Here is a 15463-nt window from a genome sequence, read left to right as displayed (position 1 = left end):
CAGGTTTTGTGACAGAAGCAGCAGCTCTCTGCTGTTTAAAATGTTCTTGTTCACTTGCATTTCTTCATTTTACTTCTAAGTTTGTTTTGGATATTCTTCATCTGTGACATTGCCAATGATTTATTCTGGTCAGAAATCATAGGATTTATTTCTGTTGAACAAACCAGTGAGCTTTCTGAATGAATTATCATCAACTTCTTTCTTTTTTTTTTTCTTTTTTTTTTTTTACTTTTTTTTAAGGAGACCAAGAACTACTGGTTTTCCCAACTACCTGCACTCTGGGAAGTTCACTGCACACTCATTCTGGTTCTGTGTCATGCTCTCAATGATTATTTAGTGTGTCCGTGCTGTCTATAATGACCAGATGAACAGAATTCAGCTGAACATCTTTATCTAATTTTTCAAACCTAGAACATTATGTCCCATTTCATTTTCATGAGACTTTTTTCAAACTTTTGCAAAGAAGGTCTTGGGTACAAACGTGATGTTTTTGTTTTTCCCTTTCCATAGCTCTCTAAGGCACCCCCAGAGCTCATCAGATAGAATGAAATCAGTCGTTGTTGAGCTTTACAACAGTCATATTGATTGGTATCTCCCAAAGGCACATTGTCATCATTTTACCACTGATGGCGTTATGGGCAGACACACACTTTGACATTCCCCTTAGATGTGATAAATGCAATCCTCATTTTCTCAGATCTTGTGCAATTCACCACAAATCCATCGATCACAGAACGACCCTTTCTATTCCACTGAAGCTGCAAAATCCAAAGGTATAAATATCTTCCTAATTCATACATTCACACTACACATTCCATAGTCCTATTTTCCATTAGACTGGGGTGATTCAGCTCATCATTTCCATGATGAAAATTCCAACTGGTGTGTTCCTTTTGAATAATGTTGTACAGCATCCCTCTGAATAAAACATTATTAACAGGTTTCTCCCCAGCTATAATCTATATCATTTTTGAATAACAGAAGGCATTCCTGACATGCATCACTTGTGAATCATTTTGTTTGTGGACTGCCACAATCATTATTATTATTATAACAAACAGAAACCACTTAGTAGTTGTTACTGGCTGAAGTTTTATTTGGAAATTTTACTCTAGTAAAAATATTTTTAAAACTGGACATAACAGGCTAGAAGAATTTCTTCCTATGCTTAACATAGGAAAAAAGACTAATCAGCATTTACTAAGAATTATGGTTTGTGCACCTTTTGCCAATATTCTCAGAACAAGTAAAAATTGGTCATTGCAACAATAAAGCAGCCAAATCAGTCACATATGAACTTCAAAGAGCAACCAGCACAAACTCAGTGCCCTAACATTGCTCCTATCACAGAACTACAAAGAATGTAGAGATTATGGCAAGATTTGGCCTAAGGTACAAAATTCTAGATGCACTATTTTGGGAAAATGTAATAAAATCTCGATAAAGGTTTGAACACTTCAAATGCTAAGTATGTGCTTGTGATGAAAAAAGAGATGCCTGCCACTGCCCTACCAAATTATAAAACTGTTCTTAGTTTTGGGTCTTAAATATACAATTAAAAGTTTCCATCTCTCATTTCAGATAAGGAAATTGTAATTCTTCTTTGGAAATTAACTTTCCTTCTAGTTCCTGTACATGCTTTTTTTAATTATTATTTTTGAACCACATGTCATTTAATTATTAAATGTGGCTTACATTTGCATCTCTGGAAATAGTTTTTTTTAATTCTCTCTTCTTCTACCATTTCATTTCATGTGAGTGGGGTGTGAGCAGGTTGCTGACTATGCTGATAGGCAGGCAGCAGGGAGAAGTCCTCGCTCCACATTTCATTCAGATAACAGAAAGCTGCAAGCTGCTCAGTGTGACAGATGAGCTCTGTGAGCTAAAGCAACTTGTTCCGCCTGTCAGGCTGCAAGAGCCTACAGCAGCAAGATACAATTGTGATGACACCGCCATCGCCAAACTGGGTCAAACATACGGTCACTTTAAAACAGAATGTCACCCCTTCTTTCTACTTGAGGAATTTGATTCAGTGACACTAAAAGCTGTTAGATACCATTAGCTTTATATCCAAGTTCAACATGAAACTGTTTCTCTGACAGTATTTGAAGGATCCTCTTTGCCATTAAAGTTCGTAGGAATCACAAACTGTCAAATAATGTCGCTATTGCCCAGAGCGAGCGGGTGCTTTATGAGCACAACGCTCTCCATGTTGCACCAGGGGAGTGGGGCCTTTGGAGTTATAGCACCATTATGGCCTTTGTGGATTAAATGCATTAAAATCATCACAAATTCCAAAGAAAATTATACACATATGTTTTCTTTAATTTCAGGAATAAAAATGAAAGATGCCTAAACTCATGCCTTGCATCTATTATTTTGATTTTTAGATCACCACCTCATAGAAAAATTAACTTTTTATTTTTAGTGAAATAAAAGAATAATTAAGTGAATGATAGTTAAAAACTGTAAAGATAAAAAGTCATATTTAATAAATTGTTCAAATTATTTCCCCCAGTCTTAGAAGATTTACTCACACCATACTGTGATGCTGGAATATCCCATGCTATATTACAAGCATGTACTGTTCAAAGATTAAATAACTGTGGTACACAGGTCCCACCACATGCTGGTTCTAGATAAGATTTGGAAAAGCAGATAATGAGATGAAGACAGTTCTGGTCATACTCTGATATTTGATTATCAAAATCTTGTATGTATTAAATGATGTGTAAAGCCATCTTTTTTAACAGAATTACAGTATGTATATGTTTCAGCACGGATACATTTAGTCCAAAAGTACTAGAAATGTAGACGGAAACAGTAAAGGTCTGAGACATCCAAAAGTAATTTCCTTCTCAATATTTACCAATTTGTGTTGACAGTCTGAGTCAAGTTCAAATCATGGACTCAGGCCAAGTAAAAATTCCCAGCCTGTTAGACTCCACAGTTTAATTTAGGTATTTCAATACAGCATAATGAAGACATTTTAAATATTTCAGGTTTTGATGTATCTATTTGTCTGGTTTATGTTACATACTTGCCTTTCTAGTTCAACGTGAAAATTTTCAGGAAAAATATTTTCAAGAAAAACTTCTCATGAAGCCATATCATTAAGATGATTCATATTTTTGTGCAGTTAAAAACTTATATAATTCTTAAAAATGATTGCTTTGATTTCTAAATGTCTTTGATCTCATTCATTAATATTCATTAGACTTCTGATGTTGGACTAATGAGAATCTTACACATTTATGAGAAGTTACTTAAACAATGCTATCAAATTTTTTTCTGACTTATGTTTTACATCAACACTGACAATACTTAATTCTTTGTATTCTCCAGTTTTTCCTTCAAACTTCCTGAAGACATGGTACACATTCTCCAAAACAAAAGGGAACTTAACAAATGCATAACTAATTCAGCCAATTTTGAGCATGGAACCCTAAGCAGATAACAAGAGAAACACATGATATATATGGACAGAATGAATAATGCTCAAAGGAAGAATCCAGCCACAACTTTTCAGCCTCAGGAGTTTACAGGCACAAAAGCAGCAGTGCTGTCGCCAGAAGACAAGAGCAGCCACTGATATTTGCCATCCCAAGTGCACACACAACTGCAGGAACAGCGAGGCACTTGTGTGCTTTGCATTTCAGAAAACATCAGCTGTGCTCAGATTGAGTTTCCACTGTTTGCAGTGCATATCCACAGGAATCTGAAAGGAAGAGTCCCAGAATGCTCCCAGAATCACCTGCATTGCACACACAGAATAAATGAGAAGCACCCAAGGGAACCAAAGCAATCCAGCACAACATGGCCGCAAACAGATTCAATACAATATATCAAAATTAATACGTACATATATATACATACACATATATATATATTCAGATAAAGCTACACCAGTTTGAAACCATGCATTAGAGAATTCTACCTAGGAAGTAGCTCCTACACTGCAAGAGAAATAGCTGTTATAAGCTTCCTAATGACAATAAAATAAAATAAATGTGCAAACGCAGCAAAGCACTTGATTGTGCCCACAATAGCACAGTCACACCATTCACCAAATTTCCAAACACAGAAAGCCACTGCTCTGGTCTCAGTATCCAATAATAACAAAAAAATTCAAGGATAAAGTATTCCTAATTCTAGGATTCCAAATTTATCTCACAGGATGCTTAGTACCTAATACCTCAGAATCTACTACCAACGCCAAACTTTTCAAAAGAGTTTATTTTTTATACAAAAGATCTCCACTGTTTTAAAAACAGATGTTTTATTACGTGTAAGTATATGAAAATGAATGTGATTCTATATCGCAACACAGTTCTGGAAGAAAATAAGAAAGTAATTTTAGAAGCTCTAAGTAGCATCCAAGGTATTAATATAAGCCAGAATCCTGATTATGTACAACACCAGCCCTTACATATCACTCCCAAAGTTAAGTGTTATTAATCTTCCTCTAAAGAACACTGTTTCCACCATTTCTTCCTTTCTGTTCTCTGCTTCCCTGCATTCAGACCCTGACACTCAGTCAGCACCCTCAGCTCTCCTCTCAGAGATGTGCCATCACAGCATCCATCACACTGGGATGCTGCCCCACCTAAGCAAGTCTTCTAAAAACCAGCCATGCATCAGAATTAACGTGACATGAAAAGTGTTAATATCACAATACTAGAAGGCAATTTTTTCCCCTGACACCTGAGAAAGTGAAAAACAGGATAAGATATTATTTAACAGAAATTTTTCCAAGTAAGTCAAGTATACACAATACTTGGAATTTTGGGGTTTTTTTGTTATGAAATGTATTCTAAGTTCTAATTCAAATATCCTAAAATTCCCAATTTTATTTTTTTAATTTTTTTCTTAAATTACACTGTCAAGGCCTAACAGCTACAGCTTCAGCTGCAGCACTGGGAAGGCTACATCTCATAACAGATATAAAACACTGAAGTTAATTAATGGAGTAGGATTCAAACAGCAAAACTGAGGAAAAGCTGACACAGAAATCTTTCTCATTGAAAACACTTAAGTAAAGAAAAATGACAGTGCCTGCTACCAAAAATAATGAATCAGTGGAGGAAAGCTTACAAATTATACTAATTAGTAAGAAGCAGGCAAGAAAAATAAGAGCCTCAAAGCAGGAGCAGCATCTTGGCAAAACCCCCACAAGCAAAGGCACAGTTGAGGCCCCACCATCTTCTGTTCCAATGTCTGCCCTATGAAATTAGAGCCAACCAGCCTGGGCAAATGCCTGACTTGCTAAAGCAATTTTTTAAACTTTTTTTTTTCATAAACTAAAACGAAAACAGTGTGTTGCTACTGATGGCCAAGCCTGGTTACATCCACACAGACTGAAGCAACTGAAGGTTGAATACCCACTGAACCAATCTTTGGCAAGGTAGACAAGTGCTCAGTTTACAACAACGTCTGTTACTTACTTCTGAAAGCACCACAACTGCCCACGAGACAGAATTGCCCACATGAGATGTATATTCTTTTACACATAAGAAGACTCAAAACAATTTCCTTAACCTCTCATATAATTGCACAATTTGTCCATCCTTCCAGTAAAATGTGCATTAAAACACAGAATGTTGTGAAGTTTTAGTACTGTGTTCATTCAATCAGCATGTTCTGCCTCATTCAGATTTCACCTCCTTAAATCAGAAAAGAAAATGTCAGAATGCTCTTGACAGGAAAATCTGATTTGGTTAAACAGCTCAAGACTTTTCAAATGAATGTAAACTTTGAAAAATATACTCGTTTTTTAGTGAAAATCATTATTATTGTTTTGAAAATTTCTTCATTCCTACAAGTATCATTAATTTTTTTTTTTTGGTGCCAAACAACCCCAAATATTTCAACCATTTTAGAGACAGAACTGGAATGCAAGACTGTTTATATAACAGTCTTTTTTAGGACAATTATTAGGCTCTTGCCATGCAGTTCCTTTTGTATTTAATAGAAGCCCAATTCCTTACTAATTGTCACTGTTTCTGTGACTGAAAACTGCAATTAGTTACACTTCACAAGACACACACGAATCCTTTTGTGGTTATACTATTCAGCCTGAACATTAATAGCAGGACTCTTATATATTCTACAGGAATTGCATCACCATGCCTATTTTATTAAACCATTTGTGGCAAGAGACAGTTAAAGGCTGTGTATCCTTTAAATATATTATTCTAGTTGATAAAACAGTCTATCAGATGAATTAAAGAAGCCAAGAAACCAAAAGCAAGTAAGACTACAATTTAATTTGTACAAAGAGTACTTAATTTTTAAGATCAAACAGTACTTAATTTTTAAGATCACATAAAATACTAAAAAAATAAAATGCATTACTGATACTGTCTTATTTTCAAATAGACTTCATAGTTACAAACAAGTTTCACCAGAAAAATAAAACTGACAGCAGAACAAAACCAACAAAGGAAAACAATTTTCATCAGTTCAAATGAAACTAACCAGGGCTACCAGCAGTAAAAAATCCAACTTATTTTAAATTCCAAAATGAATCTCCTCTCCTGACCTTTATAGAGCTCAAGATGCATACGTACACAGAATAAACAAAATAATTTGAAAGCAAATTCACTGAGTGTGCCTGACCTTTGAAACAGCACAGATAATTTTAATCAGATTTGCACAATGTTAGTCTGTCTCAGGTTCCTTGTAGTAACACAAAGATGACAAAACTACTTAGGGAAAGAAAAAGACAACATTTTACCAAAATAAAACCATCTTTAAATATTTTTTTAAATGTCTCTAAGAGTCTCAGATTCAGAAAATATTTCTCTGAAATTCTATTCCCTCAATATCAGGCTAAGTTGCAGAACTCAGCTCTGGACAGAAAAGCCCTTTATGCCAGTTATGCAGATTTCTTCTCAGTTAAGATGAAGACTTGACATCAAAAGGGAAAAAGAAGTAATTTACACAAATATTTTAAAAATCAGGTTTTGTAGGAGTGGCCTGTAGTTACCTCCTTGATCATCTAGCATGCAATGGCTGCTTAAAGGTTCTCAGTCACATTGATTATCTTAGATTTTTCAGAGCTAATAACTAAAAAATATCAAGATCTGCAGCATAAACCTGACAAGCAGTGCTGACTAGTAAAAAGCCTCTAGTTACAAAGAGCATAAGTTCTCAGAAATACACACAAATGAGCCTTAGCTGAAGTAGCTGGCAGCACCTTCCTTTTTGGAAGGACAGATGTTACACCAGGAGTTAAAGCTTATATTTTATAGAAGCCTCAAAGCAGGTCACTGCAGGTGCTTCTATTACTTGTGCCTGATGAAATGAGAATTATTAGCATGGGGAGCCAAAAGCCCTGTTTAGGTTCACAATGTTCAACCTCCATCAAATCAGAACTTCCATGCCAACAGCAACAAGAGGATTCTGCCCAAGCTGGAAGAGACAGCATGAGAGTAAAATGCAACTAAACAAAGACACTTTAAAAGCTGAAGTTTGGCATTGGAACTTTTGAGAAAAAGCAACAGTGAGCAGGACAGAGATCTTCATTAATTATTTGCCCAGCTGGGGGATGCAATATGACAACATAACTTTGTCAAATAATGCACTTTATCTAACACCACGAGTCCAAATTACTCCTGGCCTAGTTGCTTTTAAAGCTTCACTTCTTAGCATTTACAAGGAGATGTTCAGTTTAATAGACCACTCAGAACAGCTGGAAAGCAAATGTAAAGTTAATACTATTAACTACATGAATTTATAAGTATTCATGGCTCACAAATGAATTTTCTATATTGGCTGTTTCCTTGTAGAATCTGTACTACTCTTGTAATTCTTATGAGCAGCAAAATGAGTCAAATGTGTTTCTAAGGAATTTGTTCCCTTTATCCACACTCAGACCATTGTGAGCAAACCTGGTACTATTTCCTGTGGCCTCTGAGACAGTAAGCAAGAGAACAGCGTTCTGAAAACCAGCTTTGCTGAGAGCTAACACATGTTGAGGTGGGATCACGAAAAACACAGCTTTCCAGAACAGCATTCCTCCATTTGTGTGTCACTGATTCATTCTCTGAAACTGCTGCAGGCCAGCCAACCCTTTCAGATTATGGCAACAACCACATTTCTCTTCTGCCACACTCTTCTGGTCTTCTTCTCTCCCCTTTGCTCACAGAGAATTTTACAGCTTGTCTGCAACAGCTATCTGATATCCTCATCTTTTCTGACTAAGGAGTTTAATTTATTCAGCTTATCAGGAAGCTGAGAAGGGAGCTGATCACTGTGTACAGACACTTGCACAGACTGTCAGTGTGAAGCATTCTGACCTTGCAAACAGAGTTACAGAGGCCCTGGCACCTGGAAATAAATCACACTGAGTGCAGTGGGTGGTTCCTTACAATATTGGCAAATATTATTGATAACTGCATCATTCAGTCTCAATACACAGAGAACCTGTTACAACGTGTTACAATAACTACAAAACATTTAAGAAATAATGTAGAATGATTCTATCCTTTCTAATGCTGCCTTCGTATTCCTATTTTCAATATACAATGAATGCTCACACATAACCAAAAAGTAACATTACACTAGAAAAAGAAAGGAAAAGCAACTGCCAAATGGACTAGAACTTTTGGTTTCACATTTTCCTTTCAAATTTTTAAGCAATTTTCTACATCTTTAGACAAACAAACACATTTTAAAAAACTTGTTTTCCTCAGAAAGTAATTTTTGTTTATTTGACTACTCCTATCAAAATACCTACACTAAAATGAACTCTTTTGTCTAACCTTCGAGTACCTCGAAGGTACTCGAGTACCCTGAGTATCCTGAGTAAATTCTTTGCAGTGTTTAGCTTCAATATCCAACCACCTCTTTCCTGATTCAAATGCTCTCATAGAACTTCAAACACTAATCCTGATTTTTATTACAAAGTTGCAGACAAATAGCAATTCCCAGCCCACAACTATTTATTATCCCCCACTGAACAGTCCTACTGCTACAGTGGGGGTGCCAAGAATACTCTCTGTATTCTCCCTTTTCCAATTCAGTCCTTAGTAGGACAACCCATGATAGCTACACTTATAAAAACTTCTTATATTTATAATGTAAATACATTTAATAATATAAATATTTTAAAACTACAGTTTTTAATAGGAAAATAATCTGTCTTACACCAGTCTATGATGACAGCTGAACACCTTAGTTGACAATAGTTTGCAGCACCACACAAACAGGCACAGCAGGTTGACAATCACCATTTCCCCAAACAATAATATCACTGCAGTTTAAATCCAACTCCGACAAAGGCTTGCAGAGCAATGGAAGCTGAATTCCTGGGTCCTAAATTTTCTAGAAAAATATTAGATAGAGCATTAGGTCTTCATTTGAGCTCTGTTTGTCAGCATTTTGGTTTTCTGATGATTATGCGAACCTAACCATATTTTTAAACAAGACTACACATTTTATTCAGCAAAACATCTGCCTAATCAAAAATAAGACTTAAGAGACTCATAAATCCCAGATTTAGGAAAGCTCCCTTCTGACCTTCCCTCCTCTCGTTCTAATATTGAATGTTTTAAAAACAAATAACACCTGAAAATTTCTCTGCAATGAACCAAATTCTGCTCTTCTGAAATAGGATTCATCACAACTATATAATTCTTAAATATTTAATAACACAACATGCACTAAAAAGAGACTGAAAGCCTGAAATCATTAGATGTCACATCACAAGAAATAAAAAGGAGACACAGATTTCTCTGCAAGTGCAATTTCAAAGTCCTTTCACAGAGGGATCTAAAGACTGTCAGCTAGGTTGCTCTGCTGCTGTATATTAAACAAGCAAGTAATGAAGCTATTGGTTTTGATTCATAAAAATACCAAAAAGAATCATGGATAAAGTATACAAAGTTAATGATTTTTCCTTTTTTTTCTCTTTTTGAAAGGGAAGTATCAGGAAGGCAGCAAAAGTCAGGTAAAGCATCAAAACAGGCAAAGTAGTGACAACAGAAAACAACAAAATCAAGCACCTTTTTATTTTAGTGACCATCTAGAAAAACATCACTGCATTAATGCTACCTAAAAGCTATTTCAAAATCCAAAGTCCCTATGAAACACTTTACTTCCTACAAGCTTAAGGAATCATTATTTTGTTTTCACTAACAGAACACTGATGTTCATTCCTAATGCCAGCTAAATGCAAATTTGAGCCTCATGTGTTACCTACTGCTTTCTAACAGGCCTTCATTATCTCTCAGTTCTCAGTTAAGACTCATGCACAAATCCAGCACAACAGTTTAGAAGGTACTTAATTTTCAGTATTTGCATAATAACACTGAACAGGATAAATAATATGCATACTTAGTGCCAAGCATCAGCACTACGCCAATTTAAAGCCTTATTCTTTAACATTTCAGAAATAACTTGGAAAGCAAATTAAATGACATATATAAAGTATTCCAACAAGTCAGTATGCAATGACTTCTGAACAAAACACCTGCCAAGGCTAATACCTACCAGACACATCAGATTTTTAGTGATTTAAGACCTTGCTAAATCTCAGCAAATATTAATGCTAAAAACCCTCCATATTCAGAAGAATTGATACAAATGATTTTGGCTCCTCATGCAGTAAGACAGTGCATTATTTTGATAAAGTAAAAGGCATCACTGCAGTGCCAATATAGAAATTCTGTACTTTGAAGTAGCTACAAATGAGAAGCAGAAAAATGCAGCTGTTGTTATGTGTTACAATGCAAATCTGATGAGCTACACTGGGAATATTCAGTATTGCAGTGCAAATTGATGAGAGGAGAAGCACATAGCCTGAATAAAATAAAAAGGTTTATTTAAATCTCACAATTAGGACATTTTCTTTAGTATTGTCCAAAAGATTAAAACCAGCTTTTTTTCCCCAAGACCTCTTTACAATTTTTCAAATTTGCCACTAGAATAGCCATGCCACTTTCAAGAAGAGTAGGTCTATCAATTTGAAAAGTTCTATCCTCTTACTCTAACAACCCTCAGGGACCTATGCAAACACCTGCTCCCCTCTGCAGGTATCCTCAGCCCTCCCACCCTGACACATCCCCCTCAGGGATTACAGTCCTAGGAACCTCCACTCTGGAGCCTTTCATAGCTTGGGATTCCCCCTCACAGTCCAAGCACTGGTGGAGGAGAGCTCTTTCAACAATTTTCCAGTCTGTTCCATGTAGGAATACAGTTAGCAGACTCTCTTGGAATTTAAGGGAAGGGAGGAGGAACTAGTCTTAATTAAGGGCTTCTGCAGAAACCCTTTCAAGAGCTGAGTCCCAGAAAGCACAAGTGAAATTTAATTGCACAGTCCCCAGTGACACTGCAGGGACACTGAGGCTACTGGGTTAGGCCCAATCAGGGCCAGATCCAACCCTTTCCAACAGGAATCATATTCAACTAATGCAAGTTCCCTTTTTACCAGTAAAGCTTTTTAAATGCTGATGATGAAGCTGCTTTTCCCATACAGCCCAATTTTATCTGTAGTTTGTGTGAACATTATTATGTGTAGAGGTAACTCTTTCACTACAAAAACTTACATGCAAAAGTGAATGGTTTCTTATTCTGACATTGACTGTTTACCATGGATACTCAGAATCATCCTGTAGCTTTAGGGACAATCATATTTCCCTCCCTGGTACCCAAAGGAACCCAACAGGCATTTTATCAGCAAAAAAACCCCAAAGGTTTGGTTAGGCCTTAAAAAGAAATAAATAAATAAAAAGCAAACAAGCAAAGAAAAAACCACAATTACATATGCATTTGAACACTGCACTCAGAAAACATGAGTTATAAACTGCAAGGATGTACAAGGAACACATTGCACCAAACATGTCTGAGAGTTTTATTTGATAAATTACTGGTGGAGTTGAAAAAGACAAGAAGAATGAATGTAATTTATTAAGATTTTCTTTAAAGCGTCCATCTCCCCCTAGAGCTTATGGAAATAACAGAGCAACAAAACGATGTAGCCCTGTAAGAATAACTTACAGAATAAATCTAAGTGATAAAATATCTGTAGGAAGGCAAAAAAGACACTTGAGATATTATTTTAATAAGGAGAAAATATGGATGATACTGGATCAACTGGATCAACTTAAGACTGATGCACAAAATTAAACATTGCCTACACAGCACCAAAATGCTTGAAAGTAATCAATTTGCATTTTGTAATCATTCTCCTGTTAGGATCTGAGCTACAGAAGTCAACAATGCTTTTATTGGAGACTTACTATATCAACATTTGGCCCTCTGTAGTAAGCATGGCCAATTTGTCTGAAGCTGTTTATTTATACACTAAAGACATTCTATACACAAATCAGCTGACAAAGTTGGAAAGTGACAATATTTTTAACCTTTGCAGAAATAGGCAAAATTAGAATATAAATACATGCAATTGACATAATTGAATCTGCAGATTCTGGAGAAGAAAGAATGACTGACATGTATGAAACTGAGTAATTCAATTTTCTGCAAATTCACAAAAGGATTCATGTGACAGATGACAAAATGACTGAGAGGATTATACATTGTAACTACAAAAAGGCAAATCCTATAAAGTACATACATAGTTGTAATATGCAAGACAAGTGGATAATCCCATGTTCAGTGTTAAGTTACATGAGTTGACCCATTGTTTCCAACAGCATCTCTATATCCTCCAATTTTCCCAGCATGTAAAAGTATTAATTTGGTCACTAGCAAAGTCAATGGAAACTGAAAACACACAGTTCAAAGGCTGTCAAACTAAAATATATCACTGTGACTCCAGGCTTTGTGTAACATATTCTTCTCATTGCACTCTAAGACTGAGACATAAACCTTAACAAAGAAAACAAAATTATAAACTGAATAAAAGCGTCAGAAAAATGGATTAAATGTTTAATAAATAAGTGAATGAAAACAAGTACACCTCACAGCTTTCACATATTGCCTTATTTCTTCTAAGTTTTCTCAAAACTACAATGCCAATTAAATTAGCATTATTACAATAGTACGTTTCAAAGAGATTGAATTAGAACTTACATTAGAATTGTTATACTTGAAAAAGCAATAGTTCCCACTTAATGAAACTAGCAGCACCTCTGACAAAATGGCCCAAAATGGAAAAAAAAAAAAAAAAAGGAAATCAAGCTGAAGGAAATAAATGAAAGGTTTCACAGTAAGTGGTGAAATTGGCAAGTAAACTAAATTCAGCTTTTCTTGGCACTAAGGCAAACACAGGATAAAACCAGTGTGGGATTTATAGACTAAACCTCCCTCAACATCGCTGCCCCCATGGCTTTTTCCTTGGAATCAGCCTTAGCCCAAGGCTGCATTTACTGCCTAGGGTTAGGGTTAGGGTTACACCAAGGGTTATGCTTCTGAAAACCACAAAACCCAGAGCTCCAGGCACACTGCAGCTGCAAAAGGCGTCCCCAGGGGAACACAAATCTACCCAAACATGGCTTCCTCCACATCTTTCTCATTTGAACCAGCCTTAGCCCCAGGCTGCTTGCAGTGGTAACAGGAGGGTGTAGGCTGCTAATCCCAAATTTATCCAAACTCCAGCTTCATGGAAGTGTGAGCTGTCTGCATGGTTTCCGTGCACAGCTCAGTGGTTTTGTTGGTGCTGTCTCCTTGTCCCTCAGAGGGCTGTGCAGGAAGGGTTTCTATGGGCATGGGTGAGGTGCCATCCCCACCTAACTTGAATTTTTCAGTGCACAAAATGTAACTTTTAAAGATAGGAAAAGTACTCTCCTGTTGTTCAAATACTTGAAATTATTCAGAATGTCTAAAACTGCATTTGAAAGGAAATGTGAATGTAGGTTATGAAATACGGGGACCTGCTATTTATTGGAGATGAGACATCGTGTCCTGAGAAAGAAAGACAAAATATTTAATGCCATTTTTCCATTAGACATTTCAGTGACTCAATTTAAAATTAACATCTTAGCACATGTTCTGTAATGTCTTATCTGAATCACTAGCAGCCAACATTCAAAAGTTAAGTACTTTAAAAACTGCTTACAGGTGGACATACTGTGCAATTGCTCCTTGAGCTGAACTTTGTATTTTACTCTTTTTAAGATTACACTACACCCTCAAAAAAAATTAAACCTAAAATAATTCTTTCTCTCAAAACTTTTAGCTAAAAATCCCTGAGCTCACATTTTAGGTTCCATCCTACAGCCAAGAACAAGAAAACTATTTTAGGGAGGGGGTAGGGAGTGGGGGTTTTTCTTGTCCTTAATCTGGATTTTATTAATTTCTGAAATGGGTTACTAGGAATCTTCAATGTTAATCTATTCTTTGGACACATGCTATCCTCAAAAAACATAGCTACCTTTATCTAGTGTACGGTATAGTCATGCAGCCTACCCAGGTTCAGCTAAAATCATTTAGGAACTGGTATAAAAGCACTTGATCGATCACTTCGACAAAGCACGCAAGGTTTCTGAAATGTTTTAAGCGTTACTGCCTTACGCAGAAATTTAAACTTCAGCGACTGCTCAGTCTCAGTGATCCAAGCATGGGTTGGCTGTTGCAATGTCTTGCGTTCTGCTGAGCATGGGAATTAATAAATCTGCTATAACACACTCTATTTCTGCCGCTCACCGAGAGACCGCAGCACCGCCACGAGGGGCAAATAAAACAATTTTAATTAGCGCGAAACGTCCCCACGAGGGTATTTCAATAGCCGGAGGGGAGGGACAGGAGGATGGCGGGGCCGTGAGGGGGCGGCGGGCGCGGAGGGCACGGGAGCGGCACCGCCACCGCCTCAGGGAGCGGGCAGCGCTGCCCTGGGGCTCCCCGGCAGCGCCCGCCGCCCGCTCCTCCCGCTGGAGCGCTCCGCAGCGGGGACAGGGACACGAGGGTGAAATTAACACAAAATGGAGACTTACAGTCCCGCGGTGACACGCGTGCGCAGCCCCGCCTGGGGTGGCGCACGGCCGGGAGGCGGGGTCGCCGCGATCTCAGGGCCCGCTGGGACGGTGGCTGAGGGGCTGCGGCCGGTTGTGCTGCCTATGGCCGATTTTCCTCCTTATCGCCTATTTTCCTCCTTATCGCCTGTTTTCCTCCTTATCGCCTATTTTCCTCGCTGTCGCCGGTTTCCCCGCTTGTGGCGGGCACAGGGGGATCGCGGGGCGAGCGGCTCCTTGGCCGCGGTGGCCGCCCCGGCGGTGCCAGCCCTCCCGGAGGTGAGGGACACCCGGGGCGTGCAGGAGCGCCGTGCTCAGGGCCAGCCGTGCCCGAGGGGAGCCCGCAGGGAAAAGCCTCACTCGTTAATTGTGTGGACGCTTCCCTTGGCAATACGAGTGGCTCCCACCATTACAAGTGATGTTACAGTGTGTGCTGTGCTTGTGCTGCTGCCCTGCGTATCTGGTGTAGACCCTGCTGGAGACAAGAGTTGGGATGATACCTTCCATTTTGCTCTGATCTTGCCTTAATTTTTAGTTCTATGTAGCAACAG

The 15463-nt window shown here is 37.7% G+C and overlaps 1 protein-coding gene across 2 annotated transcripts in view; it reads right to left on the bottom strand.

Moving 5' to 3' along the window:
- FHIT (fragile histidine triad diadenosine triphosphatase) overlaps positions 1-15173 on the bottom strand; it is a 527985-nt gene extending 512812 nt beyond the window's left edge. Inside the window, exon 1 of one of the 2 annotated variants that reach the window (XM_066558122.1) lies at positions 14895-15173. The gene's annotated coding sequence lies outside the window, so the exon portion shown is untranslated. The remainder of the gene's footprint in view (positions 1-14894) is intronic. The other variant, XM_066558121.1, reaches the window with a different exon arrangement.
- Between the last annotated feature and the right edge of the window lie 290 nt (positions 15174-15463).

This window comes from Molothrus aeneus, chromosome 12, assembly GCF_037042795.1.
Source record: "Molothrus aeneus isolate 106 chromosome 12, BPBGC_Maene_1.0, whole genome shotgun sequence".
Classification (NCBI taxonomy): domain Eukaryota; kingdom Metazoa; phylum Chordata; class Aves; order Passeriformes; family Icteridae; genus Molothrus; species Molothrus aeneus.
The sequence above is the reverse complement of the archived record's forward strand: the minus strand, read 5'-3'. Positions and strand labels throughout refer to the sequence as shown.